Here is a 24,195-nt window from a genome sequence, read left to right on the forward strand (position 1 = left end):
AACCAAACGGTACAAATTATTCTTAGGCTGTTAGACCCTCTTTGAAGTGAGGTGTCTCATTTATTCACGTTTCACTATCCCAGGACTCAGGGCGAATGGCGCAGCCGTCTCCTCTGACATTCTATTAGCTTCATCAAAACACATACTTGTTCTTTTAAATGCAAACAAAGCATCCCAAAGCCCACATTTTGCTTATATAGCATTGGTATTTTTGGTGTTTGATTATATGACGTACCGGTACAAGCATGTCCCTCCCTATCTTATCCTTCCCCAGGTTCTTTAGCTTTCCTGCCTACTAGCATTTTTTCTTTGCTCAAAAGACCACATTTGATATTTCCTCATTCCACTTTGGAACTAAAGGGCAGGAACTCAGCCAGACTGTTCTTGAGTCATTTCTTTCCACAGAAAAATCAATTTTTTTTATCAACTTCTGATCTCACAGGCTATATCATTTCCTGGGTTTCATTAGTAACGGCATAGCCAGAGAGACTGTGGATGAAGACTGGAGATGTTAAATGGACACAGCAACTCTGCCACCCTGCTCCAGATGTGCACTTCTTAAAGCTCTCTTGAAAGAATTTTGGCAGAGTACAAAATCATGAGTCACAACTATTTTGTATTTCTCACCACCCACTAACAGTCTTTCGATCACTAAATGTCATTTCATCCTAAAAATGCTTAAAGTATGGATAAAACAAGAGTAAATTACTATTATTACTTCAGTATTAGATACCTCATATAGCCACAACTGGTTTTAACCAGGGTGAAAACACAAGCAGAATTGATTAAAAAACCTCAGCCACTTGTAAGTGGCATTTAGTTGGTTTATGAAGGAGTTTTATATATATATTTTGTATATACAACACACACAGCTGCTGCCTACGGGGATGCAGCCTTAAACTCTTCCCAGGACTTTTCTCCTAGCCACGTTTCTGGCTTTGTTATTTACGCTTTTTTGGTTCTTTTAACCTCATTATCCCAGCATAGAGGAAATGACTTGGAGATGTGGACCTAGACAGATGGATGCTGAATAACCGGGAGCAGAATTGTCACCACGCCGCTGATCCTGCGGCCCCCGTGGCTGCCTTTGGAGGACAGCCCTGGTTCCTCTGCAGCAGAAGCTATCTGTGATGTTGAGCTCCCTCCAAGTACATGTTCTGCTGAGAGACACGGGATGAGATATTGAGAAGAATTACACTGCAACCAAGAAAATCATTACCTTCATTATCACTGGATTAAAGCACCTTGCTAATAATAGAAGCAATTATAAGTATGTCGCTTCTGCAAGCTTGCTAAAGAGCTCTTTATTCCTGTTAGCGTGGAGGACTGTACATCAGTCACATTCAATTTGCTACCAATTTCAGAACAAAAGAATAGTTAGTTTGGTTATATTTAACTAATTAAGATTTATTCAAGAAGCTAAAGCCTGGCATATGGCATATGTTACTCAGTATTTGGTATATGTAATCATTGTATTCTTCTGCAGCTCCTTACAGCATCCCAGAAAAGAGAAAGTAAATAGGAAAGTATCAACACCTTTTTTTTTTTGAAGAGCTGTGGTTTGGTTTACTAATTAGCAGCAATACTAGCAAATAACTGATTATCTAGAATATGCTCACAGTTAAGGAAGGAAACTTCTAAGAGTTTTCCTTCACTCAACTGACCCACTCGTGATCAGTAACTCGGCTGTTGAGTTTTTCCAGTTCAGGACAGATCTCCAGCCATAGGGCGAGGGTGCCCTACCTCTTCCTCTCTTCTCACTGCTAAGCCAAAGGTAAACAGCTCCAGCTGGAGGACCTGTGCCAGAATATCAGCTTTTTATTCACAGGATGTCCTGTGAAGCAGGGGATCTGGGTTCAGTGCAGAAAAAAATATATTTGAACCTCAACCTTGCTCGTTCCCAGTGCAGGTATAGGTTGTAGGGGAGTGTTCCTGCTTTCAAGGTATTTTATCCAGCGTTTTTTCTTCAATATCCTTTTTTTCTAAATTGATACATTCCTCCAAAAAGCTTTGTTTCATCTGTAGCCATCTTGTAACCACAACCGTTTTGACAAGAAGCTTCCCAAGACACTCACAGTGAATAGACATTGGGAGCACGTGTGATGGACCAGCAACCAAGCCAAGGTTCTACAGAAATACCCGTTAAAATGTATTCTGTTGGATAATATACAGATTCAGTTCCATATGAAGAAGGGATGCTACATTAGGATTTCTAAAGGAAGAAATATATAGAACTTGGCTTTTTAGTTTGCTGTCTAACTGCACGCAAGAAAGATGCGCTAATATTTTTCAGCAATTACGGAGCTTAAAAATCGATTTGTTCATTGGCCCAGGTCCTTTAACTCACACACTGCACTACCACACATGCAAGAGAAAAGTAAAAGAAAGTAAAAAAGAGAAAACTAGGTAGTTTTAGAGCCTGAAGAACACAATGAGAAGTGCAAGGAACTGGAACATGAAGTCATGATCTGCATTGTGTGTTTTCAGAAAAGCTGAGGAAGCCTGAGGGGGAAGTCAGAGCCTGAGTAGGCTGTACAACTTCTTGCAGTGTTGTGTATAGATTTTTTTCCCCCTCCCCAAACACGAAATTCTTCCCAGCTTTGATTGCCTTTTGATGAAGGGAGGCCATCTGATACCAGGTATAGCACTGGGTAAAACATGTTTTTCAAGCCACAGTACAGGAGGGAAGAGGATTTTTAAGAAACTCTAATGAAACCTAAACAAAGCCAACGCACCCTACTCCTCTAATTCCCAAACCTAACCTGTACAGTCAGCAAGCACAACTAATTTCACACCGATGGTCTACACGGCAGAGATTTTTCTAGTGGGAAAAATCATCAGTGAGGAATATCCCTACAAGACAGATGTGCCCCACAGCTGTAAGAGAAGCAGCTCCAGAAGCCGTACAGGACCCCAACCCATCTCACACAGGGTGGGAGTCTCAGCAATAGTTCCTCCAGCTAAGCGTTTTTCTTCTGATGTGTTAGTAGACCGAAATTAATGCTTTTCTTACATCCTGGCCTCCTCTATACCAGCTCAAAAATCTGCATCTCAGGCTACTAAGTGAAATTTGGGTGGAGTTTTCTTTTTTTAGTTTTCAGTAAGTGTAAATTCTGTTGTAAACACAACAGTATATAAGCGTTATCTCCACCTACCCACTCTGAACCCACATCAGCACTTTTACATTTGACATGAGGCCCACATGTCCCAGTCTGAACTGGAGTTACATATCTCCTGTTTATCTACAGCACCCACCTCCTGCACACCTAAGAGTCAGTCCCCACCACATATCGATGGTGCCCGTGGCCGATGTCATCTCAAAATAATACCTGTACTTCTGATACTCCGTATTTTCAATCTAATAGCCTCATTACTCAGCCAGCCACGATTCAGCCCTTTATAGCCCGATTTCTCCATGTCAGCATTAGTTCATCATTATTGATGGCACAATGTTAATTGATTAGCCCAGCCCCACTTTCTCTGGATTGCCTTTGACTTCAGGAGGAAGCAGAATTGGGCTTATCATTAGTAAACGATTTTACTTTGTCTTTCTGCTTGGTTAGTCATGAGATCCTTGTAGGAGTAGCCTCATTTATGGTCACTTTCAAAGCTTTATTGTTTTTTAAATGATGAACCATAATATTTCTTTACACAGGCTTAACTGGAGGAGACAGCCACCTTCCTTTGATAGCCCATGAATTCTGAGATGACACCTGAGCTCCTCGCTGTAGGAACGCGTTACGCACATCTAGCTGTACCGTCTATATTCATTAGGTCCTACAAACAGCCTTGCAAATACTGATGCTAAACGCAAAATGTGGTATGTTTCATCTGATCAAATTGTGCAAAACCCACCGCCCCCCGCCCCGAAAAACACCATCTGTATTTGAACATAATGTTTACAGCTAAAAGGCTCTGAAATAACAGACATTTGGTAGTTTGAGAAAACTAATTGATATATTATGCAGATTAGATTCTCAATTGTTACACTGAACCCAGAAAATGCAATATGCCATATTCATTTTTAAACATACTGTTTTCCATAGTTTTTTTTTCATCTTTAGTATTAATAAGGAAACACAGGGAGTTTCAAGCACTTAAAGAATTGGAACAATGAATTCAGAGCCCAATTTTTCTATACTGTGGGACCCCCTCCTTCTACACAACCTTGTTCAGACAGAGGGGCCTTAAAGGTACATATGATATTCATTGCTGTAATACAGTTCAATGATAAAAAAGGCCAGAAAAGTTTAAAAAAAAGTCAAGAGAAGTTCAGAAGACTATCCAGTACACTACACAGATCCACTGATTGCAAGCTACGTGTTTGTAACAGGAGCAGCCACAGACACCACTTTCCTCAAGAACTCGGACAAGAGAATCCATCTGAATCAATACAATTCCTTTAGGGCAAACAGTTTATTATTCCATTTCACCACTTTTTTTTGACCTGAATTATTTGGAGGTATCTAATAGAAAGTGAAGAGCAAATGCAAGGGGAAAAAAGGGACTCAGCCTGCTAAATGAAAATGTCAGCTCCTTTCAGACAACAAGAATACCCCGAGTTCGATCTGGAGCAAAATAATATGCCAATAGCCTTAAAGTAGACATGCATATTCATTACGAGTTCAAACACACCACACAAGTTAGCGAGCCAAGTTGTGCACACAATCAGCCCCAATCCACAAAGGAGTTTGTCAGAAATTAATCCAGACCTATTCTTCACCAGTATATTTTAACCAATCTAATAGCTGCACGAGTCCTGCCTTCCTGAGCACGTGTCCTTCTGTTGACTTCAAGCAGCCGCATCAGCTAGCCCAAAGTTATCTATGTTCCCCCCACATCCAGGTTAAACCACTCAGTCCCTTCTCAGATATTTCTGAGTATCTTGTCTGCTTTCTGGCTGCTACCCCAGACAGCTACAGTCCTCACCTCATACATACCACCACCATGGGTGGCTCCAACACCCCAGAGCATGCCAATCAGCACAAGATACCTGCTGATGAGCAGTTGAGTTGAGCAAACAGTAGTTCCTCTCCAGCTGGGAAGAACTTGCACTAACCAGAGCTGAAATGGCTCTCAAAGCTCCACTGCATCCATCAACAGTGATGGAAGTTTAGATATCCAACTTCCACATACATCTTCATCTACAAACTGGAATCAGCTCTGGATTATTATTCACTTTTTTGTTGAAAATGTACCTGTAATAACACTAGCCAGAAATACTGATGAGATGTAACCTTTACAACATATTACACCGAGGAAATGAATACAAATCAGGGCTTACAGGAGCTTCATATCTATAATTGCAGCTTTACAGAGGCATTCCTCCTTACCTGCTCCACTCATGCAGCTATGCAAACACAGAGAGGAGTCTTACCCACCTTCTGGGTAACTGAGAGGAGAAATCCCCAGTTTCCAGTTAAAACCAGCATCCTAGATAAAAAAAAGAAGATACATCAGCATGATTATTCATGATATTAGAGAACAATCCCATCAACTCCCCACATTGTACCTTGGCAGCACCTGAGTGTTATCAGTTTTCCTCTAACACATTTACCCATCCAAGAACAGAAAACAAACAACAAACCACAGCATTGCTAGCAGTATGATAATTAGGTGTCTTACACACCTACAGTTAAGCAAGTTCTCCATCTGCACAGAAAAAAATCTCTACATTTTATTTTCTAGCTATGAAGAACTGTTCATGTTGGAAAGATTCCAACTGCATCCTTCAGGATGCTCAGCTCTTAACTGCACCAATAACTTTAGCACTATTGACTCCACCTGAATTTCCTCACACCAACAAAGGGTTGTAGAAAGATATTGTAGAAAAAATTCCTGGCCCCTAAACTTTCAAAGGTACTTACATGGAGAAAGAGCCCATAAAATTAGATGGAGTCACTTGCATGAACCTTCAAGCCAGCCAAAAGATACAGCAGATGTTGCTGGCAAAGGCTAAAACCATTTACCATCACTCCTACTACAGCCCACCCTGACACCACCACAACCGAGCAGAGATTACAACCCCTTTCCCCCTTCCTTGCCTTTTATTTGCTCGTGCGAGTGATTGTTACTGACAGAAGTCCTGACTTCAATCAAAGGCAATGTGGGTTTTCGAAGCAAGAAAGCATGATGACTAATTAAGCCATTCTACCTCCCTTAGTCATTCATTTTAATAATCAATATCCTTATCTCTAACACATGGAAACCATTAACAGCTTTGTTCATTTGTTGTCGTTATGTGCTGGCACCAGAATTCATTGCTTGCCAAAACCAGAAAAAGATGTTACTGATTCCATTGGGTGCCAAATCACGAGTCGCTTCCAAAGATAAATGATTATAGGGAATAAAACACTTACATAGCCACCTCTCTGGCATTATAATATGTTTGAGATTCGTACGGAGCATATCAGGGCATTCCCTATCCTATGTCTTTGGTCCTTGATGCTCAGAATTTGAAATCTTTGACTCCTCTTGAAAAAAACCCAAACGCTTGTAGCAACTGCAGGGTGTGATAACGTGACAGCCCAAAAAACTCAAAAGAATGTCAGAATCCAGCTTACGCCAATGATTATTCACGTCGAACTCAAATTCACCCCCTGACATAACTGGCCGTCACTCCGTTTTAGCGATAATACGTATTTCTTGAGTAGGTAGGACACCGTAGATGGTCTATATCACCCTGCCCACTTGAGTAAACACGCTGGCTTTTGTGCACTTAAATTCTTGAGCACAACCTTGCAGTGATGTTGTGCTGGGCTGCTGGGTGGGTTTTTTTTTAATGGAACAATATTTTAAAGTGATTTGTTTCTTAGTTACAGGATGAAGATAACAATAATGCTGTAAATATTGTAACGCGCGGACAATAACTCAGAAAGATTCAGTCGTCTATATAAACAAGACATACTTTATTGCTGCCTTTGCTGAGAATTTTGGGGCCAGATGCTGAAGCGTATTTCCAAGTTTGTTGTATGTGAGTTAATGGATGGAGTCAGATTCCCCCGGTGAGATTTATTTAGGAAGGTATCTGGTATTTGACCTGTGTTTGGACAATTTTTCAGAAGTACCACGTACGCGCTCAGAACTGCCAGAGTATTAATATTTTACGTACATTGATGCTCCAAATATAACATCACAGTTCACGTGTTTACCTGGTAGGAACCAGTTTATCATCCTACTGACAGTCTGGCTTCTGCACCATGCAGCTAAGTAAATAATTTGTAACGAAGAAGTTCTTTTAAGGAGAACAGGGTTGTGAGTTTGTTTTTTTTTTCTGGTTGCACATTGTATGCAAGGACGTGGCGATTTTCTCTAAAGTCCTTGCTGCGATGGATTATCGACACGCAGGATTCGATGGAAAATTACGTTAGGCATCATGCATGTTGGGAATAAGTTAAATACTGCAAATAGTGTCCGTAGGGTTGATACTCATCCCTTGCTCTAACGATTCCTGAGGTCGAGGTGCCATGAGGTGGTCCATGTGGTCCTTCCAAAAAAATGATCAAAGCTGCTCTGATTGGGCACTGCGGGACACAAAGCGTTGTTCTCTTCTCTCGCTTCACGGCGATAAGCCTGAATCAGCATCTGAAAATGGAGCTGATAAAAGATCAGGAAAAAAAAGAGATGGAGACTTAAAGCGGAGGAAAGAGGAATAATGAATTTGGGTTAGAAAGGAGAGAAAGATGGGCTAAGAGGAAATGCAGAGTAAAGAAAAAATTATAATAACTTAGCTGGAAAAATACATTGTTAGCTATTTATCTAGTTTGTTTTATGGCAAGAACAATAACTTTCTTTAGTTATGATTCCAAAAATAACTTGTCAGAAAGCTGATAGACCCCAACATTTTCCACATACTCACCACAATATTCTAAATACCCCCCCCACCCCCCTTAAAATTCCTTGTTCAAAGGACTTATTTCCAAGGAACTTTATCAGTTATTAAAAGATGCAATATTTTGTGGGGTTTAGATTAAGTTTCTAAATGTCCAGCTATGCAAGAAAAAGAAATATTTAATTATAAAAATTTGATCTCCTGCAGTCCTTTCTCTTAGAATAAAGGTTGAAGGATAAAGGCTTGTTGTGGAGGAAAAAGTCTGAAACAAATTCATTTCATTTTCACTTTTCCATATTAATCGTATTCATTCACATATCTGGAAGTAATTACAGGCAAAGAAGAGGAATCAAGAATTTAAATAATAACTATTAACTTTTTCACTAGGTACATTAATTTTATGACAAGTCATTTGCCTATGATAATTAGTTTGGTGATACTGATGTACTTTCTTAATAAATCATACAAAATAAATGGACTTGAAAGTTACATTGTTTCAAATTAGAAATAAGGTTTTATATGGAAATGGTGAAAAATGGTGACTTCTGCCAGATCAATGGGAATGAGGACGGTGTAAAACATTAACAGGGAGCGTTTACACTCTTCTTCGAGGGGCTCGGTCTGACATTGATGATTTGGAGAAAACAGAAAACTCTTCATATGCCCTTGCTCAATGGAAACCATCTTCTTCCAGCTTCCACAGTCCAGATTTTCCAGGGCCAAAGATAGATTTAAACGCCGACGTGACCAGCGTAACGCAGAGCGCGTTGTCCCCTCCGTCACTACGGGACCAGTGGAGATGGGGAGATGCTCTCAAATCAGAGATTGAAATATATGCACAGAGGAGAGCCACTCTCCAGGCTTGGTATTAAATATTTTCTGGCTTCACACCTCCACAGACATCAAAACTCAGTTACAGAGGCCAGCGCATCCCGTCTGGGATGGACGTGGAGGTTGGGAGCGCTGCCTGCTTCTTCTGGGTCCGGCACTGTAGGGATGGGCATGGAAACCCCCAGAACTGAAAATTTTCTTGTGCTTCATCACCTCCCATCAAACAACCCATGAATTCACCGCAAGTTATTAGAGGAGGGATGTCACCTGAAGGTAACAGTAGTTAGAAAATTAAAAATTTAAAGCAAGTAAGAGAAAGCTGGCAGAAGAAAGTCATTGCACCCTTATCTCACAAAAAGGAAAGTTTTAAAACAATTTTGGAGGTAAGAGCTGGGAGTTTTTTAGGGAGAGAATATTCTTGAATTAGAACTTCATCTAACAGTAGTTTGGTGGGCTTTTTTTTTTTTCTGTTTTATTTTTTTCCTGGGTTATTTTTATCTTGTGTCTACATGAGCTATTTATAAATCATATAGTTCATATGCCCTAAGGAAAGCTTATGGGCTAGAAGTGTCTTTGCTGAATTCTGCATTCTTTTTGAATTTCATTTTTTGCCTGTATGAGATCCATGAATAAAAATAAGCAAAATGAAACCAGACATTTAGGGACTGTGAACAATCCTATTGACTCCATTTAATTTGCTGAAGTCCAGTTATTAGCCCATTGCATAAATAGTTAAAGACACTACAGCCAATTTCTCACTGGTTTTCAAGTAAAATTTAGGGTTGATTGTTACTGTTGACTCAGGATTTATTTGATATATTTACAGATGGGTAAAAGACATGGAAACTTTTCCTTTCTTTTGCACCTGGAAATGAGCTGGGCTGGTGCTGCATGTGTTCCATGACATATATATTATTAAATTTTACTCTCACAAATGCCCACAATGAAGGTTTTTAATCTCATGTGCTCCTTTGGCACTTTTCCCTTTCGTTGATGAAAAATTACTGTAGTCACTAGGATACAACTAGCTGATCCAGCTCAAATATAAACGTTGAATAGCTGGGGTGGCCTGCTTGCAATCAGTCCTTGGGAAAGGGAGGAAAAAGGAATATTAAAAATGTGTGTGTGGAAAAAAAAAAGAAATAACTCAGGAAATTCTCCATTTGGCAAATTCTCCATATATGGCAAAAGGAACTGTATTTATCAACTGCATTCTCCTTTAAAATTATTCACTTGGTTCTACTTACTAAATAATAAATGGTTATTACATTTAAAATGTCTCCAATTATATAGATATCAAAATGCAAGTTCCGTGCCAAGCTTCTTTAAACCCAGCATCCATAAATAAAGGTGCAACACGACTCTCTGGTTTGAATTGCCAACTTGGGTGTACAAGGAGACGAGAAGTAACACGGGCAAGGTACCGGGGCCGGTGTGTGCCATGGTATTCACTCTCACTGCGGGATATCCAAACCTGGGAATTAATGTGCCAAACACCCACGCTCTGAATTCTACGGTCAAAACCCCACCTCAGCTGAAATAAAAGGCAAAATTCCCCGTTTAATTCAGTGGGTCAGGATTTTTATCCCGTATGTTTCACAGATGTCAAAAGAGAAATGCACTTTAATAAACCTCCCTTCCTTGGTTCGGTCTTTTCTATATGAACATGAGCATTGGTATCTTTATTTCAAATTAAAAAGCCACTTTTCACATCCACAGATGGGAATAAATTCTCTTTGAAAACGGAGAAGCAAATATATCAGACACTTTACACTACTGGAAAAGCCTGTCTAGAGAAACAAGCCTGGGCTGGCCCACAGATAAATAACACCGCAAAGGCAACAACATAGACGCTCTTCCCATTTCCCTAGGAAATCACCATCCCTACAAAGCAAACTAAAGGGCCTTTGTTTCAGACGGTAAAATAGGATTTGAAAATGTAATTTTCATCTCTAAAGTGACATCTGGCTCTTTGTAGAGATGCCTAAATATTCCTGGTCTGACTGTGCTGGCACATCCATGGTACAAAGCCAGTGCCGCTGCTTTCACGACACAAACAAAACTTGAAAAAGAATAAGCACAGAGGCAAAGATTTTGCAATAGTGGACTTTCTTAAGGAAAAAAGCAATTGGATTTGGAATATCTCCTTGAAACCATTTGCCTAACTAGCACCAGACCTCTCAAAACTCACTTACGAAATGAGTAAACCAAGTCTCAGCTTGACCTAGCCTAACAAGGGAAAATGAGATAAACACTGATGACGGAAATTCTGAATTAAAGGCAACATGTGGAAAAGAGCATTTGATTTAAGAGTGAGAGAAGTAATTTTTATTTTCCCTGCAACAGAAAATGACATGGAGAATTGAACTACATTGCTACACAGCAAAGAGAGTATTAAAGAAAACTCTTAAAAAACTAAACAAGATAAAATGCTTTGGAATTTTTGTTCTCACTTGGGCAGCCGTGCCCTTTGTAGCATCTTCCTTGGCTGCTGCTGAGAAACGGAATTGAAAATTGCTCCAGCGCAAGCATGCATCACAAGGACAGGTGTCAGTCGGGGAGAAAATACCAGGCACCCGAATGAAAAGCTGGGGCGAGCTCTAATTTGCAGAAGACATCGCTGAAGGTGCACAAGGAAACATGGAAATCAACATATTGATTCGTTGGCTGGAGCATCAATTTTTACAGATCAGAGCACAGTAGCCAGCGTAGCACAAGGAAGGATAAAACAAGAAATGCAAGTGAAGAACATGATGTACCAGCAAGTTTACAAGTAATGCATTTTGGTTGGGTCGGAAAAATAGTCATGTCTGGCTTAGGAAACCCAAACTGAAATGGAAGTTTAAGGTTTTTTTAAAATTCTAGCCTTAGTGCTGAATTTAGACTAGACACTTATAAGCTTTTCTGCTATGGAGAAGCTTGGAACTGTGTCATTTTTTGGAACAATAGACTGCTCTGAGGTTATTAATATAAAGCAAATACAAGTCAAAATATAAATGATCAGAACAATCTAATGTGTAATAACCCGTGCAAACCGGATGTTGAATAAGCAAGATATCATTTTGTGTTCAAAGCACTCGGATTAAACATTAACTTGTGACAGGAACAGAACAGGCAATATGAGGGCAACACTGCAAGCAACACCTTGAAGTACTTTTATTTCATGGGTTGTTGGGGTAGGGGAGTTACTTACCTTGTGGAGGGGGATGTTTTTTAAGATGATTTATGAAAAGGTCCTAAAAGGGCTAAAGACAGATAAGACCAGGGCTCCCTCTCCATGAGGAGAGTTAGGTGTCTCAGGATGGGATCCAAAACTGACGTCTCTACAAGACACCATCAACCACCATCAGCGGTTGGCTTCATCTATTCTGCCTGTGATAAACCCCAGATAGTGGAGGCACTTCTGGCCCCCAGAATAAGCAGGTTGGATTACCTTGTATCTGTGCTGTCCGAGTCTCAGGGTCCTTTGAAATAACAGATCGCATATGGATCGTGTCCAGGTGCGGCACTCCTGTAAGCCCGTTGCATCTAGACAGGACATGTCCTCCATGGGCTCCATTTCTATGTCTTCTGGGAGATGAAAGGTCTACATGGCTACCCTTGGAAGCAGGCTAGGTCAAATCTGTCATGGCTTGCATCCATGCAAGGCTGAACCCTGGTGCATATTATCCTCTGGTTCTCTAAAATAAAAAAAAAAAAGAAAAAGAAGAAAAAAGAAAAAAAAGAAAATTGCTTGGTTTGGCCCTGAAAAGAGCCCAGTATGAGTTAAAATGTAGGCACTGGGGAGAAAGTGGGGACAGGAACCACAGGGAGTTTCAGTTTCAACAGGTCTGAGCCATTGCTTACGCCTAACCCCAAAAGATGCCGAAAGACAAAGACGACGACAGATGGTCAGACAACTTTGACTGACTTGATTAAGCCAGAAAATAACTGAGCTGGGAAAAGAAGTCTCTCAGTGCTTAGATATATCTACGGTCTCGTAGGCAGTATTTTCTCCTACTCAAATTTGTTGCTTTTGTTTTAAAGAATCGCAATTAATGCTTTCTGTCAGCCTGAAAGGAATGAGTCTGAGAGCACCTACCGATGGCACATAAATATCGGTGACGGCGCTCAAATGCAGCTCACTGCAGGCTAATTCACTATTCCGCAAGCAGTTCTGTATTTAGTTTGTCATTGCTGCTGGTTTTTACTGCAGACAATATACTATTGCCTGGATGCTGGATGCTATTTAATTGATGCTGAAAAGGTGGCACGTCAGGGGAATAAAATTTAAAAAAAAAAAAAAAATTCCCTTCTGAGAGCTGAGCAATAAAGGCTTTATAGAAGAAAAGTGAAAAGTGAATTATTTTTTAGTGCTGGAGAAAGATGCCAACCCAATACGCTTAAAAACTGAACTCCTCAATTATCCGTGGTCGGGAGAGTCTACAGTCCAGAAAACAAGGAGAGGCTGAGAGAGGTTGGTTGTTCAGCATCAGAAGAAGAGGTTTCTGGGAAGACCTTGTGGTCTTCAGTTACCTAATGGGAGTTGTTAGAGAAGACAGAACCAGGCTCTTCTCCAAGGCGTGCAGTGGCAGGAGATGAGGCAAGTTCCTCAGAACAGAACGTTCCAAGTAAAAGCAACGAGGAAAACATCACCATGAAGATGGTCAAACACTGAAATATGTGTGAGTGGTTGTGGACTCTCCTTCTTTGGAGATATTTAAAAATCAGCTGGTCAAGGTTTTGAGCAACTTGATCTGCTTCGACCCTCTTTGAACCCGACAATGAACAAGATGACTTCCAGAGGTCCCGTCCAACCTGAAGTATTTTATAATTCTCCGGCTTTGTGCTGTCTACACAGCCATGGGATTAGGACAACATAAGAGGACTCAAAAGTACCTAACGAGCTTAAAGACACGATTTTCAGGCAATTTTGAAAATTTCAGCAGCGGAAGCAGAAGCATTTACCACCCAAGGTAACACCACGCTGGGCTGTAGGTATGGCAGGACTGACGTCTCTTTGGTCCAGCCGCTACCAGCAACACTGCCCCATCTCACTGACCTCCTCGCGTAGCTGAAATATGAACGTCTCAAGGATCAAGCTGCTCCTCTCAAGCCCCTTCAAGGCACCTTACAAAGAAACACCCTGGGAAAAATTTATCAGGACGGTTAATTAGTTATGCAGTGCTGTGGTAACGTGTCTACAGCGCTTCTGGTGCTGACCTCACACCTATGTCCATGTAAAGTTCTATTCTAAGCCCCGTTAAAAAAACAAAAAAAAACCCACAAAAAGTGCTTGCTACCTGAGGCAAATGGCTAAAATTAGGCAAAATAGAAATGTTTTTCCCCTTGAGATTTGGCTTATGTAGGATTTAGATGCTTTTATTCAAGCACAAGTAATGAAGCTAAATTAAGCATAGTTTTAACCCTGCAGTTATCACATTTCCTGGCCAAAGGACTCAGAATATTTTTTTTTTTAATTTAATGCAGACCACCTGGATTTGCAGAGGGTTCCCAGTCAGTCTCAAATGGGGCGACAGGCTGTTGTTATTGCTCCTGAATGCAGCCCCTTCCACCGCACAGCACCGCTGGGGCCCCTGCTCCTTCGTTCTTACGTTCCTCCAGAGAAAGGTCTGACTGAGTGGAACCACAAATAAATGACTTTCGTTAACAGTGCTTTCTCATCAACCATGTGAAGGCTAACCCTGGCAGGCCATGCTTTTTGGAGAATAAGTAGCCAAGATCCAAAACCATCTCCGGGTGTGACACAAGCAGCTTCAGGCTCACGGCTTATTTAAACACTGGTTTTATGTGACGAGCTCATACCACTGGCATTTTCTCTGTCTGTGTGTGCGTGGATGGCGAGGTGGGAGCTGCCAACATGCGGCAATTCAAAGAGAAATCCAACTCCTGATTCGTAAAACCTTCACTGTTCTTTCCTCTCTCTTTTTTATGATTCTATGCTGTTCAAAAACCGTGTAGACGTGGCACTTGGGGACATGGTTTAGTAGACATGGTGGTGTTGGGTTGATGGTTGGACTTGATGACCTTAGAGATCTTTTCCAGGCTTAAGAGTCTATGATTCTGTGATTCTGATAAAAGCAGCCACTTTGGTTCCCTCCTACTAACAAAACGGCTCATGATCTCTCCTGCCTCCATTGGTGTAAGGATGCAGAAAAACAGGACACATCTTTCTGCTCTGTGTCCTGTTCCAACAGTCTGTCCTCAAACCTTCCCTTTTTCTTCTGCCCTTGGCAGAAGAGCCAGCCTGTCTGGTTTTATGGGAAGAACCTGCATGATACACTTCTGTTTTCAGAAGTTTATACTCAGCCATAAAAACTCCAGGCAGGATTTTGTTCCCATTTCTTTTTTATTAAATTTCATTTAAGTGCCTCAGCAGTTACAACGCAAAGAGAAAAGAAACATAAGCAAAGATGTCACCAAGTGCAGATCTTAAAGCAGCGGAGTATCAGGCACGAGAAAATTTCCTGTCGGTCACTTATCACTTGGGTTCTGCTCCATCCTACCTCATTTACTTCACGGTCATGTCTCCACCATGAAGAAGGTGGTGTCTTCTTCTTCTGGGCCTTTTCTGACCTTCTTTTCTTTCTCCAAAGATTCAACCCGTTGGTGCTGTTTGCATTTTGACTTGGCCATAATTTTGCCACCAGCAGAGTAAAACTCCGGATGAGGAAGCTTCTCTGGTACCCTCAGTGTCCCTCCCAACAACCTTCCGTCACTCCTTCTTCCCCCAGAAGAACAGAGGTCACTCGTACCCTGCTTTGCCTTGTCCATGGAGTTCTTTAGAAGCCAGACATGTCTTGATGTCTTACAAGCTTTAATTCAAGTATGGCAGCTTCGTGTTACAAAATGTCACTTTTTAAAAAACTTTTTCACATCTGAACTTAAAGTTATGCTAATTATAACGAACAATGCCTCGCGTTTACCTGGCTGTAATAGCACAGACCTCGATGGTTGGTTATTTCTGCATCTCTTGCCCTGTTCTCCTGAACCTGACGTGGATGAACTCGCACGGATGTGAAGATGAAAGCCCTTGGAGGCACGCCCCTTGCATTGTTGATATCGCAAATCTGGATGCTTTAGAAAAATCCAATTAATAATAATGGGCTATTTATGAGTTTATTAATAAACTGATGCAAAATGTGTGTGTAATGAGTCATTTAGGTCCGTGGCATTTTCCTGGATTAATAATCCAAACGCCTGAATTAAGATTTATATAATGAAACCTTAAGGGGCCTGTTACTGTCATTTTTGTTAAATAATTTTTCTCCAAAGTCGTACGAATAAACATGGGTTTTGCATACTAAAACCTAATAGCTCCTAAGAAACCATTACACTCATCTGTGAAATAATATGCATGTTTAAATGCATCTAAATACATTTTTAATGTATTTGCGCTGTTCCAAGGGAGACCTTAATGTCTCTTGTGCCAGCAATAACGGTTTATTATGTTGATTTTCATATATGCAAGCTTTTTTTTCTCCTTCCTAGTACAAAAGCAGTAAGAAATTAAGCCATAAAATCTATGCTCAAAATTACGGATTTCACCCAATCCCACAAAATACAGGAAATTAAGACTATAAAATTACTGGTTGGGTTTTTTTGGTTTTTTTTTTTTTTTTTTTATCCCTGGCTCAGCTCATTTTGCTTGTAATTAAAGCAAGGTTTGCTCAGGGAGGTCACAGATTAGAAAAACCTGTTATTAACTTTGATTAGGACAATTAGGATACAAGCCACAAGCCCCTGCCTCGACCCCGGAGTTGGGTGAGCAACGTATTGCCAGTCGGTCAAGTGAGTGGATCCTTCCCCTCTACTCAACACTAGTGAGACCACACCTGGAGTAGTGTCTCCAGTTCTGGGCTCCCCAGGACAGGAGAGATACGGACCTACTGGAGAGAGCCCAACATAGGGTCACAACGATGATGATGGGACTGGAGAATCTCTCCTAAGAGGAGAGGCTGAGTGAGCTGGGGCTCACTCAGGTTTGGGGGGATCTTATCAACATATATAAATGCCTGAAGGGAGATGCAAAGAGGATGGAGCCAGGGTCTTCTCAGTGGTGCCCAGTGATAGGATCAAAGGCAATGGGAACAAGGCGGAACACACGAGGTGACATCTGAACACCAGGAAATACGTTTTCGCTGTGAGGATGACCGAGCACTGGCACGGATTGCTCAGGGATGTTGTGGAGTCTCCATCCTTGGAGATATTCAAAAGCCTCCTGGATGTGGTCCTGGGAAACCAGCTCTAAGTGGCTCTGCTTCAGCAGGGCATTGGACGAGATGACTTCCAGAGGTCTCTTCCAACCTCAACCATTCTGTGATCGGCAGACCCTGACGGGTCATGTGGACATGCAATTTTAAACAGCATTACCTCAGAGTTGCCAGTTACGGGAAGCGTGCTGCAGGGGGTAAAATAAAAGTAGGTTGTTGCTTATTTCAGACACAGTATTTTAACCATCCCAAGGTCTACTACTTCTATTCCTGCGCTGAAAATGTCAAAGACCATGGCAGGATGCGGGGAAATCCTCCAAGAGAGGACCATGAATAACTCATGCCGCGACAAGCAAGGATTTAAAGTGCAATGCAGTAACATAAAATCAGCAAGTGGGTGATTACAACACCTAAAGTCGAGCTAGCATTAAACACACAGCAAACCTCCTCGCTAACACTGGAGGCTCCTGAGGCTTGGAGGCAGCGAGGTAGCAGCCACGGTGAAGATGAACTTGGTGACTTCCTACCTCAGACGAGAGGGTTTTGTAAATGCTAGCTAGCCAACCGATGAGCAGCCTGTTCGGTAAAAGTTAGATATAGAAGAAACTCATCAGCAAATAATGCAGGACCCCAGAACCACCCTGCGTACAATTTTTGGTTGTCTGCGTTGTGTATCCTGCTCTCATCCCACCCCGGTCTGTGGACCGCTCTGCAGTCCCACCAAGAAGAACCAGCTCCGCCTCACGTCTTCCTTCGTACGCCCATATTAAACAGCGCTGATGCACTGAAACAAAAATCTGTTCATCCGTGTGATGTGTATCTGTGACTAAATGATTCATCCCTGTTGTTAGGCCACGGACAATAATCCTGAGACAATAAGACGGTACTCGTGCCTCCTGCAGCGTCAGAGTGATTCGACCCACCGATCCAGGATGCTGAGTCAGGATGACGTGAACGTAACCCTGAAGCCACCCAGCTCTTTCCATCCTCTGCAGAGGGAGAGCTTAGGCTGGCTGTGCCAAGTGTCATTTAACAGCTGGATGCTTTAAAATATGCTGTAAAGTAGGATTTTAGTAGACCTCCACTTAACCAAACCACAATTTAATTCTGTGCTTTAAAGACAAGACCGTGTTTTTGCTGTTGTCTCCGCGTTTATCGTTAAATCTGCTCGCTTATATTTTTTCTTTGAGAATACCCTGTTCTACACACGGAGTTTTTCAGAGTTCAGGCACAGGATGCAGATGCACACAGCCTAACAGATCTTCATCACCTTGGTGCTCCTCATCATCACCTTGGTGTTCCTCATCATCACCTTGGTGTTCCTCATCACCTTGCACCGTTACAAGAAGTTGCGTTAGAAGATCACTGTGGTTTCCAAGTTAGGGGCCTGAGAATTGGACCATGACGGAACTGTGTTACTGGCATTAGTAACAGATTTTTACACATTTGCACGTTTGTTAATAATGTATACTTTCTGGTGCATTAAAGAAAATCCACATCTTCATTCTTCTCCACAGCCGTAATATAGCTAACGCTGACATTATTATTCCCCATCAATAATTCACGTCAAGTTGATTATAGTACGATTCTTCGTGCCAATTTTACTGCTGCTCCTTGCTCCTTCTTTCCTGCAGTCAGACCGCTGTGGTTAGGTTTCTGACATGGACTAAAAGCGCTGATTGGCAGAACTTGCTTATTGTGAAATACTATACTCCTCTGTGCTAAGGAGACTTTGCTAATCAGTGCTATTCAATACCAGAACAATTCGGAAGCCTTGAGGAAGCCACAAAACACATGGGATATGAAGTGAATTACCGTGACTATGTCTCATGCCTTTCATTTATTGTTTAGGGTTGTCTTTAAGTAAAAATGATTGTAAATGTCTTCTAGGAATGATCCTACTTGCACTGTAGTTCTGTAATCCCAGAGCAACCCCCCCAAATTCCATGCCTTAATGAAGGAAAGTTTCTGAAGTGTTTGACAGATCTACTTAGCTCCCACTGCCTTTGCGGGATTGAACAGATGTAATTAAACTGAATATTCCCTCCCCGCCCCCAAGCCCTTCAGATGCTCCACCGTGATCATTACTGAATCTTCTTTCACCAGGTCCGGACATAATCCTTCTGAGAAAGACTGTGTTTGCCTAGGAAGGATAAAATCAGATGCACTATCTATGAAGCCAGTTCAAGGCTGTCGTTAAGTGGTTTCCAAGTCATTCCGTTGAACGTTAACATAAACCCAAATTTGTTTCTCCTTGAGATATATGATCTTCTTCTGCCTATCATCATCTTTCAGTCAAGATATCCTTATCTCTGGTGAATTAAAGTGTATCAAGAAATTATTTGTGTCTGGGTGAGTCCTGGTCCTACTGCAATGGAAGCAAATTCCAGATATTTAAAATATACGTATCATTCCGCTGGAGAGGAAAGCCATGCAATTAATCATAACTCCCCTTCTAATCCCGTTTCTGCTCTCGCTTGTACCTAAACACCCCAGCTAAGCACAGGGAAAGGGAATTACCGAGGAATACCTCCTTACGTCTCGATAGGATAATGAACAATAAAACAAGCACACGTTAGCTTCCCCCAGCAGAAGTTTATGTCAGTGAGGGCTAAATTACGGTCCGGCCCTTGATTTTAGAGAAGAATTTTCCCCCCTCATACCGATATAACACCATTGAGGACAATTGTGTGCGTAAATGCCAGGGTAAGGTAAGAAGCAAATCAAGATTTGATCCTTTTCAACTTGAAAGCTGAGAGAAAGATGAAGAATTTTTATTTGAAAAACATGTTATAATAAACTAAGCAACTGCTGAGCGTACCTAATTTATCTTTCGGCTACGGCGTATACATTTGTTTAATGTATAAACCTTTTCTTAAAAAAAATTAAATAATCCAAAGAGGTTTGACCTGTATTTAGGTCAATTGCTCATTTTCATCTTTAGTGTTTAAGTTGTTCTGTTTTCCAGAACAACTAGGAGAAAACAGAGCCACTAACAAAAAAAATCAGAAGATGAAATGAATGCCAGAAGGACAAGGGCCAAACTCCTCTAGTAGGTGTCCACGATTACAAAAAACACAGTAAAGAAGGAAGAATGATTAGGAAAGACTAAAAACCCTGAAAAATAACCTCAGGTAAAGAGCGGATGCTCTGGCAGAGATGGACGCGTACCGGTTACGTAGCTGTGAGACGTTCGACAGCGCCGCAAAGGTACGCGACGCGAGACACGGCACTCGCGCTGTGACGCTGGTTGTCCTATCAACGCCCCGAATGGATTGATTAGTTGGGATAAACAGCATCCTAATTATGAAAACGTGAATGCGTTACATAAATCGGCAAGGGCTGGTGATGGCTTTTGGCGCAAAGCATCCAGCGTTAGCAGAAGTGAAGGGAGCAGCCTGAGGTCCCTGGTCTTTATTCCTACCTGCAGAATTTATCCCAATTCTCTTTGCAAACGCTCTTGTTTACTAGAAAAGTGACAGTTGCTAATTTCCCAAGTTACCTCGGTTTTCCAGACCAGACCTGTTCATTCCGAGGGGAATTAATCCGTTCCCCCACGGAGTCCACAATGTTCCATCACTGACACGTACTGACTTTTTTTTTTTACTTCTTGTTCGCTCCCTACCTTGATCACTGCCACTTTTGAATCAACAAAAAGACTTGGCCGGAAGAGTCAAATCCCTGTTTTCGTATCTAAATAAGCACAAACCACGCAGCAAACCCAGAGGAAGGACACGCTGATATCTTTTGAGTATGACTCCCCTCCCCACCATAACTTCCTCCATCGTTCCCACAGCTTTTTCAGAATAAATTCATTTATTCGGAATAGATACCTGACAACGGGTATAAGCCCAAAGCTCGCAAACGCAAAACAGTTATTTCAGAGTCATAGCGTTCGACATCCTTTATCTGCCCCTCAACAATCCAAACGGCCGTGCCAAACACCTCGTTAAAACTTTTAAAACCGCCATGAAAACCGTCAGGGGAGATAAACAATCTTTAAATCAGAAAATAGCTTCTTGCCTGCTATCTTATCAGCCAATACCACCTACTTATACAGCAAGCTTGCCTGCTGAACTGCTGCTGCTGGGAAGACGTTTGCAGAAGACCAGGAGCTCGGGAGACCTGCCTTGAGTAAGAGTCTGCCTCTCTGTTTTTTCAAATTTACAGCTTTTTTCCAAGAGCCTTTGCCCAAACTGATCATTGTCACTTTAAAACCAGGCAGTCGCCATCAGGGGCCTTTGCAAATCTCTGCCTTTCACTGCATACACCTCCTCCTTTTCCACATGAAAATTCCTTTGTGCTTCCAGGTATTTCTTCTAATCCTTACATACACACTTTTGCTTTTGTTTCCTGTACTTCTGTTGTTTTTTTTTTTAATTCTTTTTTTTTCTTTTTTTTTTTAATTTTTTTTGGTAAAGGCTTCTCATTTAAAAAAAAAAAAAAAGAAAAATCCCTTATCCTAGTTTAGCTCAACTCTTCCTTCTCCCAAAGCTTGTTTTCTAGGGAAGAAAATGCATCTTCCTCTACCTGCAAATTGTTATGCTCATCATTTTATAACTCCTGATTCAGACTGTCTTTTGAAAACAACTGCTTGGCTGTCCATCAAAATATCATCTAAGTCTGGAAGCTGCGGCATAAACTGCTTTTGCCGGTAGGAGGAATATTTCAAACCCAGTCACACAAATAACAAGAACAAATGTATATAAATAAATCATTCAAAGCAAGGTTTTCTTCCATTGCTGATAGTAGTGAATGTTAACAGATAGAGCGAGGAATATATTTTAGCTACTGAAAAGAAGAACAGATGTGCAAGAAGTCAACGCTTTCAGATCTGCGGTCTTCCGAGGTGAGCTGGGGCAGCTGGCCTGGGTCACAATTTTCAAGAATAACTGGCATTTTTGGGCATCTAATGAATGATGCTATTTCAGACACCACGTTCAGACCCGTAGAGCCTCGGGCGTGCCCGCTCTCAATGAATTACTCAGCGTCTTAGGAAAATGTATTCAGAATTTTAGGAGCAAAAGTTAAAGGCTGTGATTGGGAAAAAAAGTAGTTGTTAAACCTCAGCCTCTCTGTTCCCTTTCCAGAGGAATGAGTAGCCCTGATCTCCCTCCTAGTGGTGGGTTGTGAAAGCACAAACCCAGAGATAGAAATTGAACAAAACCCCCACAAAACATTGACTTTTCTGCAGGAAACTCAATAGTTCAGTCCTTTCTGTTTTCACTGTAGTTACAGAATTCAAGTGCCACCAGCGAGCAGAGGGAAACCTCATTCCCATCAACACTCGCATGGTTCCCTTTGAAGCCAGCGAGGTATCGGAGCAGTAACGGGCACCAAAACACATTGCCCAAAGTCCTTTTTAGCAATGGTAAAACCGAAATGAGTCCGTTCTCCATGGGGAACGGGGATTCAGTTCAGAGATGAATCAAAACGAAAGGCCGCCAGCAAAAGAAAGGAAGTTGGTGAACTCTAGTATGGAAATCAAACGTGACAAATTAGGTAAGGCGGTCTGGTGGTACACGAAAGAGAGGACGCAAGGGGGATACGGGAATTGGGAGTGAAGATCATGAGGATAAAGAAAAGTCTACGGCTTTTACATGTTACATATGAGGGTGAGGTAAGAAAACAGACATCTGGGCTGTAGCTACATGGATCTACGTGATTTTGAGTCGTTGCTTGAAGAGTAGTAGATATAGTAGAAGTGGTGGGGTGGGGGCTTCTAACAAGGCTGGGTGTAGGTCTGAAATGTAACAGAGGACTCAGTCCTGTAATACCAGATGGATGACCTGACCGCCTGCCACCTCTGAGGGCTTCTCAAGACAAAAGAGTTTAACATCCAGCCGGATATTGTCCAAGAGCCAAAGTCCCAGCAGCAGAACATCCACAGGCAAATGAGACGAGAAAGGGACTAACCTTGTTCCCATTCCAGACACCACCCTCATTCTTTGTTTTTCTTCTTTCTGTTCTCTTCAAACAGCTGGGACATGCCCAACTCTTCAGTCAGATACTCGTGTTTCTGTAAAGAAACTTTTTCCATTCCCGTCTTCCCTTTTATGAAATAGTAAAACTTTCAGAAAAGTTCTAAAGCACTTTAAAGTCTATAACCTTATAAAGTTATAAGGTTCTCCCGTCCCTAAGCTATACTGTAAAATAAGTCCACTGCACAAGCTCGTTTCATTTTTAATAATTCTATAGTTATTGCCCCATAACTTTCCTGGTCATGAACTCCAGGCATAAAATTGAAAAGAACAAGAAATCTGAAGACTCATTAATAAAATGTTCTCACGCAATTTCTTCACACTCCCTAATTTAGGGACACATTCACCCCTTGGATGGACGTGAACGGATCCTGTCAGCAAATGGCACTGTGGACATCGCTGCTGGATTTGACCTTAGAAAACTCAAGGTGAGATGCGATTGCGGGAAAGCGTTCTCTCTACTATTACTTTTAAGAGGACGTAAGGTTGCAGATGCATCATGCACACACACAGGTCCGCTCTTGAAAATCCATCAAAGGGTAAAATCAGGCTGTGAGTGCTGGAGGAATAAGATATTGTCATTGTCAGGGGAAAAAAGAGCGCCTTGTGTAGCTTTAAACACAGAGAGACGTCTATGCGACCCGGTGCTGGGATTCAAACAGTCTTTAGCAGTGCAAATAGTAGCAAGGATTACCGCGGGTTTTTTCAATGCCTGACTAGTTTATATCCCAGAACAGCGACATCCTGGGGGATATATGTCACTGGTGGTGTGTCCTGCGTGGGATTCGGGCGTTGCCTGGGCGAGGGGGCATGGGCCCTCTGCTTGCCCACCCCTGGGCATGCTCTGCGGCAGGGCATCCGCAGCACAACGGCACCTACATCTGCTCCTCCTCCTCCTCCTCCTCCTGCTTCTTCTTCTTCTTCTCTTCCTCTTCTCGTCTTCCTCTTCTCTTCTCTTCTCTTCTCTTCTCTTCTCTTCTCTTCTCTTCTCTTCTCTTCTCTTCTCTTCTCTTCTCTTCTCTTCTCTTCTCTTCTCTTCTCTTCTCTTCTCTTCTCTTCTCTTCTCTTCTCTCTTCTCTTCTTTTCTCTTCTCTCCTCTCCTCTCCTCTCCTCATTAATAAAATGAAGCTCCAAAATGGATGATCTGTAACATCCAAGACTGACTTTTTGAAATTCCAGAAGGGTTTCAGTCGTTTACTAAATTTTGAATTCGGGTTTTAAAAAACTGCCCGTGGAAAGATATCTCTGAAAGGTTTCCAGGGGTTTAACTGAAAAAATGTTTTTGCACAGCTATAGAAGTGTCATTTTAAAAATTATATTTTACACCGTATCTTTACAT

At 41.7% G+C, this 24,195-nt stretch overlaps 1 long non-coding RNA gene across 1 annotated transcript in view; it reads right to left on the reverse strand.

Moving 5' to 3' along the window:
• Positions 1–5,433, reverse strand: part of LOC142599466 (uncharacterized) — a 54,142-nt gene extending 48,709 nt beyond the window's left edge. The window contains exon 1 of the long non-coding RNA XR_012833036.1: positions 5,382–5,433. This is a non-coding gene — a long non-coding RNA (uncharacterized LOC142599466). The remainder of the gene's footprint in view (positions 1–5,381) is intronic.
• Between the last annotated feature and the right edge of the window lie 18,762 nt (positions 5,434–24,195).

Source organism: Balearica regulorum, chromosome Z (assembly GCF_011004875.1).
Source record: "Balearica regulorum gibbericeps isolate bBalReg1 chromosome Z, bBalReg1.pri, whole genome shotgun sequence".
Taxonomy (NCBI): Eukaryota; Metazoa; Chordata; class Aves; order Gruiformes; family Gruidae; genus Balearica; species Balearica regulorum.